The sequence below is a fragment of the Notolepis coatsorum genome (assembly GCF_963971535.1).
Source record: "Notolepis coatsorum genome assembly, chromosome: 3".
In the NCBI taxonomy this organism is placed as follows: Eukaryota; Metazoa; Chordata; class Actinopteri; order Aulopiformes; family Paralepididae; genus Notolepis; species Notolepis coatsorum.
The window spans coordinates 58871241-58884530 of NC_140167.1; the positions used below are offsets into that span (position 1 = coordinate 58871241).

A 13290-nucleotide genomic window follows, 5' to 3' on the forward strand; every position below is an offset into this window, starting at 1 on the left:
AAACATCACAAAACAAACTGGTCAGACTACTGCTTGACCTTACTCGTAAAACCCACCTCACCCCTGCCCACTTTGACACCCTAGGATGGCTTAGAGTAGACGACAGAGTACAGCAACTTGCAATGGGCCTGGTCTACAAGATACACTACACCACTAAGATACCCATGTACATGTCAAAATACTTCCCAAAGGTCAGTGAATACCACGACCACAACACCAGAGGGAGCTCCACAAATCATGTTAAACCCAGATTCGGCTCAAACAAGGGACTAAACACGTTTCGCAATTATGCCACATCAATGTGGAACGCCCTACCCACAGATAAAGGAATGTGAATCACTGCCCACCTTCAAAACTGCTCTCAAAGAGCACCTACGGGAGGCTGTCATTCGAAACTGGCCCCTGTAAATGTCCAAACCCAACTCCATCCAATGTACAGTACCCCCCCCCCCCCAATCTTCCCGCTTAAATGTATATAGGCTACTGTCTTTTTAGAAACTCTGTCTCTTAATCAGTTTCCAACGCCAGGGTCTATGTGACAGGCGTTGTACTCTTAAACAGTACTGTATATTTGTAGATCTGGTATGTCATAAATGTCTGGATGTAACAGTACTGTCTATCTGTACAGTATGTCATAAAATATGTTTTATGATGAATTGAAAATGGGGGACCTGATGTAAACAAGACGTAAGTCTTTCTCTGGTCTGCATCCCCTTAACAATTGTGTGTATTGAGCTGTACTGTATTGTACCCATTCTGCAATCTGTTAATAAAGTTTTCAATCAATCAATCAATCAATCAATCAATCAATCAATCAATCAATGTAGGACCAATGACCAATCAATCAATCAATCAATCATCCACCTGGCTACCACGGTCATCGGGTCATGGCTAGAGTAGAAGGTATCCACATTTCGTATATTTTTCACGTTAAAAGTTGTTAATAAACCTCACAGACATCACATCCACCGGCTTAACCCAAAACGAAATTTTGTATTTGTGTAGTCAGCGATTTCAGAAATTCTAATGCATTTCAACGAAATGCGGATGTCTTCTAGCCATGACCATCCATCACAGATGTTCTGGTAAGACAAACCAGACTTCCGGTTTGGGCTTTTAGCCTTCAAATTAAAAGTGCGATAATGTATATTTAAAAAATCATATATATTTCTGATTGTTTCGTTTTATTTAACAATTATGCCATAAAATGTTGAGAAATAAAATATAGTTCTAAGGCCCGGGACACGTCTACCTGAGCAGCACATGTGTGCCATGGAACCTCTTTTTCATTTCAGTGCCCATGTTAACAGGTTAGAGCAGCCACACAGCCCATGTGAGCCACAAAGACACCCACATTACACTCCCCGTATCATTTTCAGACTAAAAGTCGAAACTAGTCTGTACAGTCAAGTCAAACTTTATTATCCCACCAGGGGACATTTGGTTGCAGACAGATGTATAAAAAGAACACATTAATCATAAAAAAATACAATTACAGAATTCAGATCACAGGGACAAATGGACATGCAAAATCACTGAAGACTGTGCAAAAATATCTGAATGCTGAATACATAAAGTGCTTATCAGTGCAAAGATCATATGTGCAAATTCAGGCAACTAATTGCTGTGCAAACAAAATAGACAGCCTTGAGGTAGGAGCTCAAACTCCCCTCTGATCAGGACAGTCCAGTATGGACAGGTCTACTCATGTCGGCATGAAACCTGCTGTATGTCAAACTCCACTTTAACATCCTGAGCATCATAACATGTAACCTAATAAAAAAAATGCCCTTTTGAACTGTCAACACTCGTAGCTTCATGGTGAATACTAAAGGAGCGCATGGAGCAAGAGTTCGGTGTTTTTTTCTCCCAACAATCATAGCCTATGTATTGTCCAATCTATATAGCTATGTATTGTCCAATCTATATAGCTATGTACTCCAATACACAGCATTTATCCATTTGAGTACTGAGAAGAACTTACAGTATAAAATATATTATAACTTATTATCATCATACAGAAGCATAATTGTATTGTATATGTTCGATTAAATGTTTAGTTTGTTGTTTTAATGTGCAAAATAAAGCTTTTAAAATAACTTGTGTTGCAGACTTGTGCATAATTATGCTTTTATTTTGAAAAATCCAGGAAGTGTTATTGTTGCGGGACATAAGTATCTACAACTATGGTTGTAAATAATCCAGAGGGATGATACAGTTATTAGCTATGCCGATGTCTGCAAGGACGAAAGGATAGTAACTGCTGAATAAAATGAAACCACATGGTACATCAACTACGACAAGGTATTTCTCCAACATTGCTTGATGTTTTTAGTTAGAAGACAGAAGTTACTGGGCGCGGCCTGGGCTGTCAGTCATATTAGCCGGTTAGCTAACGTTAGCCTAGCATTATAAGAATACTTAATTTCATCTCCGTTTTTAAATGGATCCGTGTGGCCGCTCCCTTATTTTAGACGTTATCTTAATAATTTACGCGGACTAACGTTACCCCGTCTAACAGTTGAAAGACGTCATTATACGCTAACATTAGCTAACCTAACTGTAATGTTATGCTAACAATGTAGCTGAATGTAGCAGGCGTACTCCCCTGTCACTGCTGCCGGAAGATGCTGCAAGTGTCAAGTGTACAGTATGTTATGGTTATTGACGTTAGTTGATTGCTGCTGACATTAGCTCCTGCTGTTGAGTTCAAAGGGGCTTGGATTAGCTAGTTAGCCAGCTAGTAAAATGTACCTGACTTGATTCAACCTCCTAACCGATTAATCTAAAACCTTAGCTTACATGTTGAGTCAATTTAATTGTTGATTAGGTATGGTATATTTACTGGACAGCTGATTACTTCATGTAGGCCTAGTTTGCAAAATAACACGGCCTTCTGATTTACAGTTAATGCTGTTTTAATGTCTTTATTTGAGATTGTATTGTCTTGAGTGAATAATTATAGAAATGTGGATGATACTAAATAACAAAAATATTGTTTCCTAAATATTCCCCCATATTTGCCACACTATTGGAAAATATTTGTTCAACATCTCATGGTATGTTAGTGTTACCCACATGTCTTGTAATATGTTATTTTCATTAATAGAGGCCTTGCACGGAATGTTTGTATAAGTTGTTATAGCTCTATTGTTTTAACTCAGAGTTGCTAGCTCTCTTCAACATATCCGCCTGGGTCTCGATGGGATTTAAGGGGGCTTTCACACTAGCCATTCGGGGTCGAATCAGAGCGAGATCACACCAAAATAGGGTGTGATGAGAACGCTCCATGACTGAGAGGGGGGCTGGTACATGACTGAGATGGGGCTGTGGTACATGACTGAGAGGGTGCTGTGGTACATGACTGAGATGGGGCTGTGGTACATGACTGAGAGGCGGCTGGTATACATGACTGAGAGGGGGCTGGTATACATGACTGAGAGGAGGCTGGTACATGACTGAGAGGGGGCTGGTACATGACTGAGAGGGGGGCTGACCAGTATACATGACTGAGAGGGGGGCTGGTACATGACTGAGATGGGGCTGTGGTACATGACTGAGATGGGGCTGTGGTACATGACTGAAATGGGGCTGTAGTACATGACTGAGAGGGGGCTGTGGTACATGACTGAGATGGGGCTGTGGTACATGACTAAGAGGGGGCTGGTACATGACTCAGATGGGGCTGTGTGGTACATGACTGAGAGGGGGCTGTGCCTGTGGTACATGACTGAGAGGGGGCTGGTAGATGACTGAGAGGGGGTTGGTATACATGACTGAGAGGGGGCTGGCTGGTACATGACTGAGAGGGGGCTGGTACCATGTGTATTGTGTATCATTGTAGGTCAAACCATTAAAAAGTTAATTTCCATGGCAGCCATTTTGGATTTTGGTCTCACACATTTTTCCCGCCTTTTTAAAAAACACACCCCGGCTAAATTAGTTTATTAACCCTCCTAGATGACAAATCCATTGAGAAACGAAGTGCCACAGATGACTCAACTACTAGGTCCATATCGTATCATCATAATATTATTTTTTAAATCATTAGGATAAGGGTTCCCTTGATAAAGATGCATGAAAACAAAGGGCTGTATAATATACAACACCTGTAGCTCAACTGCAAAAACTGCTTTTTTGATTTGATTAGATTTATTTGTAAATTAAAAACTCATCATAAAAACAAATTATCTTGACCAATTTGTATTCCTGAGGATATCACCTAAAAGCATTCATTAAAACACTTATTTCCAAGGTGGTCCTCGATGGAAGACATAAAAACACAGCACATATAGCCTACTCAACTGCTAATTTTTGCTCAACTGCAAAAATGTATGCCTTATGTATTAGCATACAGGGGAAAACACATTCACAACAGGCAGCAAAGTTTATTTTCAGCCAAGTATGGTAATAAGGTAACTATTAGGATATATATGGTATGGATTACTTACTCTTAATAACTTATTACTATCTGTGGTCACTGGTAGCTCTAGTCTCCACCTACACAAATTGTTTTTGTGCGGTCCATTGATCATGCACCTTCACGTGGTAGGCACATTAACTGTAGGTCAAACTCTCCAAACAAACACATCATTGATTTAATTGCCATATAAATCACATACAAAGATCTAACTATTACTCCTCTCTGAACATGAATATAAAACAAGAAGGTGATCTATTAACTAGGGATGCACCGATATGAAAATTTGCCACCGATACCGATTGTTCAACTTACACAATCGGCCGATACCGATACCGATATTTGTGGCAAAACAAATATTTGTAATTTTTTTATTTTTTTTTGTAATATATATATATATATTTTTTGTAATTTTCTTTTTTTTTTTAAATGAAACTACTGTATATTTGTATGTGTATGTTTGTATTTGTAGGCCTCTTTACTTAAAAAAAGGAAACATCAAGAAATATGTTTATGGTATTAATTCCACCATGCCATGTAGCACTATCCCTCTCCCACTCTCCCAGTATGGTCGGCCGGCCTGCAGCTGGATACTATTGTCTCAACCAGAGCTCTCAACCAATGCAATAGAACAATTTTGATTGACAGTCGATTCGGCCAATTACGTCACACCGCTAGCACCCACCTCCTGCTGTTCTTACCACCAATCGGCAAGCGTTTATTCATTTTCTACTTCCGGGCATGCCGCCATTGATCTGCTTGCGAGAAGCACAACAAACTTACCATAGCTAATACGTTAGCTCCCCGCCGACCAGCGCTCCACAGGATGACCAAACGAGGCATAATGATTTTACTGCAACGAATGTTATAATAAAACAAAGCCTTTCTATACATTTGTCTGATTGAAAACTTTATTAACAGATTGCAGAATGGATTGGGTACAACTCGGGGCTCTATGAGCAACGGAAGGAACTGAGCTAGTATGAACAGTAATGCTTGCTACATGATATGTTCGGGTAAATAATATGCTGATGTTATTGAACGTGTACCACTATCTATATAACGTTAATGCCACAAAACGAATGCCTTTGTTAAGTAGTAACTTTGATGCAGTAGCTTGTGTGTGTGGGCTGGGGGCGGCGTTGTGCAAGTCGCGACTGAACTTTCTTTTGCCTTTTGGCGCTACACAAATTGATGGATATTTATCGGCTACTGCCATCGGCACATTCGAGCTTATCGGCCGATAGGCACTTATCGGCCGATACCGATACCCGACCGATACATCGGTGCACCCCTACTATTAACTGTGTAAACCAGGGTTAGAAATTAAAAAAAAAAAATCAAGGGCTTTTTTTGCCCCCATTAATTGATTTTCGGGGGCTTTTTTTTGTATTTCGGGGGCACAACATTTTTATAATGAAAATTAACACTTTGATCGCCGGGGTTAAATTCATAATTTACCATCCCTCGCCAGCCCTATTTAACATGGAGAAGTTCCCCTTCTTTGCAGGGCTATAACTTTTTAAATTGTATTGCTAAATTGACATTATTATGGCCCATTCAACGTCCTATATCTATTGTTCAGGGTGTAGCAACGTTATACTTTTTCATTCACATATTCATACTAAAATACGGTCTAAAGTATAAGTATGTTTTTGTCGTTTTCTGCAGCTTTCTCCAGAACATGATTTATAGCCCCAAATTAGTGATGCACCGATGTGAAAATTATGGCCGATACCGATAACCGATATTAATATTGCTGTTCTGGCCGATACCGATATTTACCGATGTCGATATCTCTGTATAGAAAAAACTTTTTTATGATAATCAAATAAAGAGCTATTTTCCAAAACGCATATTTTTTTTACTTTTGTAACTTATTTTCAGAAATGACTGATATTTTGAAACTATTTAAGGCCAAAACATGTAAAAAGAAGGAAAAAAAAGATTAATTTTTTTTTTTTTTAATATCGGCCCTATCTTGATATCGGACCGATACCGATGTGTAAAAAAACGGCCATATCGGCCGATATTATATCGGCGGCCGATATATCGTGCATCACTACCCCAAATGCATTATATTGTTGATGAAATACAGTTTTATAGCGATCGGCGCCAGATAGAAGTTACTACGTATGATCTGATGATGACCGGATGGGGGGGGGGGTCGTTTATAATTCCGTGGACAACGTTAGATGATTCATCTGGTGTGGGTGATATGATCATCAGAGCAGTTAGTATCGAAGACATTAAAAAATAACGCTGGAACTCACCGTGGCTTCCTCGCGCCGTTGGGGGATGAGCGTGGAACAGAACTTTTTCTATTATGGGATGTCGAAATATCCGATCCATTTCCAGGTTGTATAATAGTATATACGTCCAAATCATGTTGTTTATCGAGTTATTTGCAACCGATCGATGTCCCGTGTTATCAAGATGGAGTCTCACTAACGATCGCGAGTGCCCGGACGAAATATGGGTGAGCACTTCCTGTTCCGCGTCACTTCCTGTTTGGGCGAGCCGCCGATCGGCCACCAGATGGCGCTCTTGAACCGTTGGAGAGTTGAGAGGTGCTCAGCAGTAGATCTCAGGTCTCCGGGGGAGAAATATTGAAATATTTTTGAAATATTGATATCAAAGACGTGTTACGGCGTCATTGGCAGAATGAGCATGGCGGGGAATGACGAGTTTAGGCGTCTCCGGCGATTAAAGTGTTAACATAAAGATTATAAAACATTGTTGACACTTTTTTTTACAGTCTTCGTCCCTATGTTTGATAACGTAATGTTAATGTCTCCATATATAGGGCTGCCGCTCTACGCTAACCTTTTTCCCAAGGAGCACATGTGCTCCTAAATAAAATCTAAATACAAATTTAGGAGCACACAAAGAAATTTAGGAGCACAGTGACAATTGTTCAAGTAACACACACACACACATGATGTGTGACATGGCTTGGTTTCATGTTTTGAGGTACCTTCAATTATCTGTAAATAATACATACACATACTCTATCTAAATAGATTAAATATGATTGTCCCTGAGGGCAAGTTGTGTTGTTGTCTTGATATATCTACAAATAGCAGACGAATAGCCGGTTGCCTCTGGATCAATGAATGTCTAATATTGAATAATATTATTAGCTATTTTATTTTTAACATCCCTAATTCCAACAGTCAAGAGGCTTGTTTCAAATTGATACATGAAAAAACCCACACACGCAACAACATCCACCTCAAACACAACAAAAGAACAGATCATCTCATGAACTTATGTCATGGACTCTATGGACTATCAGCTGAACTCGCACCAATGCATAGGGAAATAGTCAGACATCCCAGAATTATTTCATAATACAAGTTTTGAATGGACGTTTGGATTAAAATCATCCCGAAGACAGCACTGGAACGTTTGTGAGTATAGGCTCTGGCCAGATCTATCAATGAAATACGTTGCACGCTCAGTGCTGTGGAATGAAGGAAATGCGCATCGGGATCGGATTTGGATGTTATTCTTTGAAGTTGTGTTACAAATGGAACGGTCTTTCCCCGCCGAACACAAGTTACTTAACGTTACACAGGTCGCGCTATGCAGATGCTTAGCTTGCTAACGTTAAGATAGCAGTGTAACTTAATGTTACACTATGCATGCTTGATGAAAGCAGAGCTCTCTGTCTGTCTGCGTTCGCACCTCTCAAGTACCTGTAACACGCAGCGGGCCCCGCCTCCCTCCCTCCTTGCAACATTCCACCCAAAAACTGAATTTCAGTCCAGTTTCTGAACTATTAACAGCGGAGCTGTTTTGTAATCTTCACTCGTCTCGCACACTACACTGCAAATAAATGATTTTTCCGGTTCGCACACACACATATTATTAGGGGCATATACGAGGGAAATGCTCGCACTGTAGAGCATATATATAATTATATATATAATTAGTAAACTGTCGGGGGCTTTTCTTGCCCCCCTTAACTGATTTTCGAGGGCATTTGGTCAATTTTCGAGGGCATTTTTGCCCCAAGCCCCCGTTAATTTCGAACCCTGGTGTACACCTTATACAAACCTTATACAATATTCATATTGATATTTGAATACTTGAAATCTGTATGAACTGAGTAGTTAGTATCAAATGAAATAAGATGGAACAGCTCCATGCATTCATTGAATAAACAACTATTTGCTCATTACCAGTATGGTGTTGTTTAAATTGTACAGCTTTTTGCACATCTTTGTCAGGGAATTCCAACAATTCTGTACCTGAATGTACCAGTTAATTGTAATCATCTCTCTCTCCTTATGTCTAGTCAAGCCAGGTTGTGGAGGAGAGAGACAGGGATGAACAGGCTATAGACTACTTTGCCCATCCTGAGCCTGCTATGATGCAGGTGTTTTTACATCACCACCCAAAACAAGATTCAGCCAAGAGCGAGTGAGTACACTGGTCCACTTGTCCATGGCACTTACTACCCAGCTTTGTAGTGGGTTGGGGGAATAGTACAGTAGGTACGCATATTTAAGGGGACCGCAAGGATGGTGTACTGGTGGGTGGTGTCTGACCGATTATAGTGGGCTGGTCCAAAAAAATAAATGGACCTCCCTAATTTCTAAACCCTGTCTACGGCCCTGCTCACGGCTCAGTGGATAAAAACTTCGAGATGAAGCCGCGTTACAAGCCCAAGACTTCCCTGGCTCGCATTAGGCCTGGCAATTTATTTGCCATTGCTATGTCTATACATTGGTTTCTTGTTCGAATGCATTTATTTCTATAGACCAGTGGTGCCCAACCAGTCGGCCGTGATCAACCAGTAGATTGCAGGCTGATTTTCAAGTAGACCGTGAGATTATTTGTATATAACATCGAGTATGTTGTCAGTCACGTCTTGGCTGAGATGAGACTTGCTTTAGCGCAGAGCTTTCCTCTCATTTCATTATAGACACAGACCAGCGCGGACCTTCAATGCCATGCAATTGTAATTTCATTAGACACAGACCAGCGCGGACCTTCAATGACATGCAATATAATTGACACGAGCAATGGGCTAACGTTAGCTGCTAACTAAGTTATCCAATAACTAGGCTAAGCTAACTAGCGTTAGCCGCTAACCCTGGAAAACAAGTCAAAGCGGACTCCACGACACCAGTTCCATTCGTGAGAAAAGGGGGTGGGTTATATTGACAAGGCTTGACAACAGAGGTTCAAAGATAACTTCATATTTATTGGTTATTAGTTTCTTTATATCGGGCATCCAGTTTCCATCACAGTGTGTTCAACTGTTCCATGTGTTGACGTTCGAGTGTGACATCATCGCCTACGGCAGCTTACACGCTCAAAACGCAAACTTTTTTTTTTATCTACTTTTTTCTCCAATTTTCTATTTTTCTCCCATCCCCAATTTCGTATCGTCCAATTCTACCCTCCCCTGTCTCGAACGCTGTTAGGCCATGCCTCCAGCGCACGAAATTAGAGCCTGCCACCCGCCAATGGCGGGCATATTTTAGGTTTGGCGAGTGACACTGAGAGGTTTGCCCGCCACCTGGCGTGTAGTTCATATCGATACTCTTATTTTGAAAATCCTGTGCGGGTCTCATTTCCGCCCCAAGCGCAGCTCCAGTCATAATATCGATGGCTCCGGCAGTTAACAACGTTCGGTTCATATGATACTCTTATTTTGAAAAAACCTGTGGCAACGAGTCATATCCGCCCCAGTCCGTGCTTCTGCTCGTATCAACACAGAGGCAGTCTGCTCTAGTCTAGTGCAGACCTCCGTGAGCTAACGTTACTGTTTAAACAATGACCCAGTCAACTATTCACTTTTAGTTTTAATACATGAGCAGGGGAGGAAACTAACTTTTTGGCTTACCAGCCAACTGGCGAGTATCTGATTTTTTTTACCAGCCAAACAGATTTTTTACCAGACAAAAAAAATCGCTAATTGTGATAATTACTTCTTTGTACGTCTTCGTCTAAATTGATTTTCAATCATAGTAAATTAATCACACTGTCTCTACTCTTCAAAATATTACATCATTAAATCACATATTAACATGAAAGAGGGAACTATTCTGGACTGGGTTGGGCTGAACTGGGCAGTGAAAGATGCTGGGTTGGGCTGGTCTAGGTTATACTGAATGATGAATTGAAAATGAATTGAAAATGGGGGACCCTGGTGTAAACAAGACGAAAGTCTTTCTCTGGTCTGCATCCCCTTAACAATTGCATGCATTGAGCCGTACTGTACTGTACCCATTCTGCAATCTGTTAAATAAAGTTTTCATTCATTCATTCATCACAGCTCAACTACTAGGAATGTGTGTCTGACTCTTAAGTGCAGGAAATATTCATCAGAAAGGGGGGACATGATGGAGGGAATGGAAAGAGCAGGTTTGACAGGGGCAGGGTTGAAGGGCATTGGAGTGTGGAGGAAGTGGACAAGGCATTAAGCAAACAGGACTGAAATGGGGGACCCTGATGTAAACAAGACGAAAGTCCTTCTCTGGTCTGCATCCCCTTAACAATTGTGTGTATTGAGCTGTACTGTATTGTACCCATTCTGCAATCTGTTAATAAAGTTTTCAATCAATCAATACTGGGTTGGGCTGGTTTAGGTTGGACTGAGTTGGGCAGTGAAAGAACCAAGCATTTCACTGTAATGTAATAGCTAAATAAAACAACTTGAACTTGACTTGTTACATTTGCACTCTGGTTGTATGCCAAATGTATTCTGGTTGTACTGTACTTGTGCTGTAAGATGACAATACATTGGAACCGAATCGACAACGCTAGGGGTTCAGCAGGTGTATTCTGAATGCCAAGTATGACAACATCACCGTTGTGAAGGGCATATGGGCGAGTCACAGTGGTGATATGGGGGGAAACCCGGTAATAATAAAATGTCACTCGGCTGCATTTAAGCAAAGCCGCTCAGTATAGTCGTCCACTATGTTGAATGCGCGTTATGGTAGCTTGTTACATGCTAGGTAGCTAGCCGGCTAATGTTGTTGACTTGTCATTCTCATCCGACTCGAAGGAGACGCGTCGCATGCTGTTGTTCGCCCCCATGTCAGACCGCACTGATATCCGAAAGCGACGACTCTACATGCAATTATTTTCATCCACTGGTGTGTTTTTGTCTAAATTTGTCTACGTTGTCAAGCCGGCTGCCGGTGGCAGGAGTCTGTAGGTCCGCGCGGCGCGCGCAGTGATCTGTCCACTTCCCCTAGATGGGCGGCATCTTCTAGAAAATGAGTGTTCATTGGAGGAGCTTAGAGCGCATCTGTACAACGATGATGTTCATTGGTTATGGTCGGATTATTATGAGGCGCAAATGGGAGGAATCAAGGGGGGAGTCAGAGTTCGGCTTGTGCCAGTGAGCGAATCAGCAGATTGCAGAATGATTTTTTTGTTTTGTTTTGTAATTACTAGTACTCGCCAGACTGGCGAGTGCTCTTCATGAATTACTCGCCAAACGTAAAAAATACTCGCAATTGGCGAGTAAAGTGGCCTAATTTCCTCCCCTGTACATGAGGCATTGTCTAACGGTATCTAGCTGGCTAGCTACTGATAGCTGCTGATATCAACAAATGCTCCAGCAATAGTTGAGTGCATAATACCTCCGTTGAAGTCCGTTCGCTCGGTAGGCAACGTTAGCTCACGTTAGCTCTATATGTCCCAGTAAACTAAATAGTTCACTGAGGCGTTGTCTTAACGTTATCTAGCCGGCTAGCAGTAGCTACAGATAGCTCCTGATATCAATGTCTTATAACATTGATTCGATGCGTATTCGAGCCCCTGGCTTCCATCGCATGAGGGCATGCTGAATGTAGAGTATAGGGTCCAGCTGCAGCGCCGTAGAATCCTTGCTGGATCTGGAGGCTACTCGAGTATACACACAGACAGTGGAGCTGTTTGCAGATAGCGAGCATTTTGACTTGTTGCGTGGTGGCGATGTCTCGCAGATAATACAACTACAAGTATGATTATATAATATATATATTTTATAAAATAAAAATAAAAAAAAAATTGGCTGGTAAGAAATATGCTTGGCGGGTAGATTTTTCCCATCTACCCGCCACTGGCCGGTGAGTGAAAAAGTTAATTTCGTGCCCTGCATGCCTCCCACAAGCCGGCTGCAATATGGACGAAGCCTTACATCACGTGTCCCCTCCGGTACTTGGGGAAGCAGCCGTCGCATCTTTTCACCTGCACAGCGCGATCTCTCAGCGTCGGGGGTCTGCGTGGGAGGGCACGCCGCCCCCGTCGCTTCCTGATTCTGCTGCGCAGGCGCACCAACCGACCTGTAGGAGTCGCTGTCCACAACGTCCGATCCCCACCCATATCCCACCCCCTAACTGCCAATTGTATTAGTATGAACGACCAGCCAATCTGAGCAATGCGGAGAGCTGGGCTCGAACCCAGCGTCTCCTGCATTGGTGGTGAGCGCCTTGCCCACTGCACCACCTAGCCGCCCCTCAAAACGCAAACTTAAAACAAAACCCGGAGCGAACCAAGACTGCGGTGTGTACACAAACTAGAGGGGGGAGAGGGAGGGTGGGAGTTTGCACTCAAGGACGGAGCGAGGACGGAGCGGAGCACCCGTTCCTAATGAGAAAGCCCCCTAAGGGTAGCCGGGTGGACTCTCTTAGGGCCTTACCATAAACACTAGCAACCTTGTGCTCAGTCAGTGCACCAGAGAAATGTTTTGCAAAAACAATCAATCGTTGGCCGACTGATATCGATAGCCTTTTGCTGTATGAGTTTTAGCACCCCGATTGTTATTGTCTGTCTGCATTGTCTCCGTTTGTTTAAGTAGATCTGCACTCCATCTCTGCGGTGCACTTATTTTTAATTGTTCATTCGCTTTGCACAAAGCC

At 42.0% G+C, this 13290-nt stretch overlaps 1 protein-coding gene across 1 annotated transcript in view; it reads left to right on the forward strand.

Annotated features, from left to right (window-relative positions):
* Nucleotides 1-2199: 2199 nt before the first annotated feature.
* kiaa1109 (KIAA1109) overlaps nucleotides 2200-13290 on the forward strand; it is a 347797-nt gene continuing 336706 nt past the window's right edge. Inside the window, exon 1 of the mRNA XM_084310762.1 lies at nucleotides 2200-2304. The gene's annotated coding sequence lies outside the window, so the exon portion shown is untranslated. The remainder of the gene's footprint in view (nucleotides 2305-13290) is intronic.